Source organism: Temnothorax curvispinosus, unplaced genomic scaffold (genome assembly GCF_003070985.1).
Source record: "Temnothorax curvispinosus isolate PA1 unplaced genomic scaffold, ASM307098v1 QBEX01013521.1, whole genome shotgun sequence".
Classification (NCBI taxonomy): Eukaryota; Metazoa; Arthropoda; class Insecta; order Hymenoptera; family Formicidae; genus Temnothorax; species Temnothorax curvispinosus.
The window spans coordinates 1-3,350 of NW_020223301.1; the positions used below are offsets into that span (position 1 = coordinate 1).

Here is a 3,350-nt window from a genome sequence, read left to right on the forward strand (position 1 = left end):
TTTAGTTACTAGCTTACCTTGTTCTTATTACTCATTAGGTCATAATCCTGCTCTAGAATCCGTTTTAATGTGCTATCTGTATCAAGATCATCGCCTGGTTTCATACTGGCTCCAGATTGGCTACCACCACCCACTGTGTTCATCGTCACTTGTTTCACCCATGTAATCAGAACTACTCTCTGTATCCTTTTCTATGTTTATGTCCTATAAATTACAAATGTAATTCTTATAAACTTTTCTTACTTTCGCAGTCCTCGATCTGCAATATCATACGGATAAATTAAATCATGCGGTAAATTAAACCTTTCATAGCGCGGCAACGTTAAGAAAATTACACCCTCACAACACGATAGTCAATCAGCGTTACACATATTTTTCAAGTTATTGCTACTAACTCTTTCTGTTATTAAATTATAAAAGTTCTGAAACGTCCAAAATCAAATTTGTAACTTGAAAATGAAACTTACTTTTGTATAATAATCAGCGTGTTGGCCTGAACTGCCATCTTCGGAAATTCCGGTTGTAGATGATGCAGCTCGACTGCCACTGCTTCTCGCTCTACGACGAGGTTCTTGATGCTCTGTTTCGTTTCGATTAAGCGCTTTGACATCTTACAGCTTCTCTTTTAGCGTTTGTCCCAAGACAGATTCCAACCCTTACACAATGATAAAATATATTTATATTTCTTTAATGTGTACTTTAATATGATTTGTACAAGATTAAGTTCGCTAATGCTTTTCTAACTTGGAAGTGCATGAGGTATTCCACTGCTTTTCTACCTCTTAATGACATTAATGACATCAAGCATCTGCAAACAATTTTATAGTTAGTTTGAACTGCGAGTTTCCGTACGATAACAAAATTACTTATATCTACTTGTACATACAATATAAGCGTGTTTATTTCTATATTTCATAAATCTATAATTTGATGTAATTGTTCAAATACAGCTTTAGTAGGTTTTCTCTCTACTTTTGCAATCTATATCTCTTTCATATTGCAAGGATACTTTTTACTAAGTTCAAAATTAAATTTGCATTTTACACTTACCTATATTTTTGCACGTGAAATGTAGCCAGGTATTAGGCATAAACAAATCTGATAAATAAATTAAAAATAGGTTAAGCACGTTTCCCGTGTTGATGAACTATTACGTAATGCGTTCCGAAACCACCACATATTTTACGTCTCACCCCCACTCTCCGGCAGCTAAACGATGTACAGTTTTTCGCTTTTTTTTAGCGAAACCGTGATCTAACAAACGTTTTAATTAGTATAATGAGAACTAACAAACGATTCCGCATTGATTGACCACGGTTTGAATCGAAAATTGTAAAGAATTCTATATTTACCGGCTAAATTAACACTACAAATTATTTTCGTAATTACGTAAAAACTATTAACTAACAAACGTTCTAATTAGTTTAACAATCAATAACAAACGACTAACAATCGATTCGTAAAAAAAAAATGTCGTAAGTCGAAATTGTCCGGCTAACTTATATATGAGGTCTACTTTTATGGAAAATGTCGCCTATTCCTAATTTTATGGGGATGGCTACTATGGGGATAAAAATTAGAGGTTTCATGGGGTTCTATTGGTGTTCCTAATTAATGGGTGAATTTGGGGAGAGGGGAATAGACTTTGAGTCCGCGCAAAGCGCGGGCGAAAGATCTAGTCATACTATTATATAAAACCAGAGTGTTTGTCTGTCTGTCCGTCTGTCCGCAAACTACTCATTCGTTACTGGACCGAATTTTTAACAAAAGTATATGAAATAAGGGTAGAATTTCCCGGGGAATGCCATGATGTGTATAGTTTTTTGTTACCGATTTTCTGGAAACCGATTTTTCTAATTCTTCTAATTTTTCGGGAAATAATTGACCGAATCTCAAAGAATTACATATGAAACAGGGATAGAATTTTCCGGGGAGTGCTATCAAGTGTATAATTTTTCGTTACCGATCTTTTTGAAAGTTAGTATAAAAAATTTTTCGACAATTAATTGACCGTATCTTAAAGAATTGTATATGAAGTAGGGGTAAAATATATTTCCCGGGAATTGCCATAAAGTGTATAATTTTTTGTTACCAATTTTTTTGTTACCAATCTTTTTGAAAATCAGTTCCAAAATTTTTTCAATTTTTCCGGAATTAATTGACCGAATCTTAAAGAATTGTGTATGAACTAGGGATAGAATTTCCTGGGGAGTGCTATAAAGTATATAATTTTTTGTTACCGATCTTTTTGCATTTTTCCGGAAATAATTGACCGAAACTCAAAGAATTGTATATGAAGTAAGGGTACATTTTTTTTCCGGAGAGTGCGGGGTGAGGAAAAAAAAGAAGCAATAAATTTCGTCGCCGCGAATAAAAGCGTCCACCCGTTGAGTGATTTGGGGGTGGTATAATTTAAGCAATCCGGAGATTGCCAGAAATTTTTCGCTCCCGATTTTTTGGAAACCGGTTCCGAAATTCTTTAATTTTTCAATAATTGACCGAATCTTAAAAAATCTTATATGAAATAAGGGTAGAAAGAACTAAAGAATGTAATAGAAATTGAAAAATTGCTAATAGTAAAGGGGTTTCCGATTTCTGTAAAAAAAATGTACGTGATTGCTCCAATTTCCGCAAACTTTGAGATATCAAGCTAAATTTTTGTTATGGATAATTTTTATAGATAATTTTTTGTTACCGATTTTTTGGAAACCGGTTTGGAAATTATTCAAATTTTGAGAAATAATAAGTATTAATTGGCCAATTTTCTTGAAAACAATGCCAAAAGTCTTTTAATTTTTGAAGAATAAGTTTTATTTTTTATTAATGGATCAAATTTTCTTGAAACCAGTGCCAAAATTTTTTTAATTTTTTGTTGATAATCTTGATGAAACTGATACCAACAGATTACTAATTTTATGGGGATGGCTACCATGGGGTTGAAAATTGGAGGTTTCATGGGATTCTATTGGTGCTCCTAATTAATGGGTGAGTTTGGGGAGAGGGGAATAGAATTTGAGCCCGCGCGAAGCGCGGGCGAAAAATCTAGTAATAAATAATATTATAAACAAGTATAGAAATTATATGTGTTTTTTATTATGTGGATAGATAGCCCCTCGAATGTGAACAGATAGCCCCGCATATGGAGCTATCTAGCTGTCTACGCTTGACTTGTCCACTTAAAAAATTCGCCTCTTTAAAATGTTAAAAGATCAACGAGTCTAATTATGTTTTTTTTTTTAATAGCAAGGTTGAAAAGTTATACTATTAAAATTTTAGCCAAATATCTTTAGTATATAATATTATTGTTAGATCAGAACGAAAATCGCATTCGCCTTGCACAGCAGGTTAAT

General features: G+C 33.2%; 1 long non-coding RNA gene across 2 annotated transcripts; it reads right to left on the reverse strand.

Moving 5' to 3' along the window:
- Positions 1 to 14: 14 nt before the first annotated feature.
- On the reverse strand, positions 15 to 1,238 carry LOC112463654. 2 transcript variants are annotated; one of them, XR_003041822.1, is made up of 4 exons: positions 1,051 to 1,238; positions 745 to 808; positions 468 to 655; positions 15 to 259 (listed from the first exon to the last, which is right to left on the reverse strand). It is a non-coding gene; the product is annotated as an uncharacterized LOC112463654 (long non-coding RNA). The 2 variants fall into 2 exon arrangements; XR_003041821.1 differs by having other exon boundaries at positions 15 to 204; positions 1,051 to 1,234.
- Between the last annotated feature and the right edge of the window lie 2,112 nt (positions 1,239 to 3,350).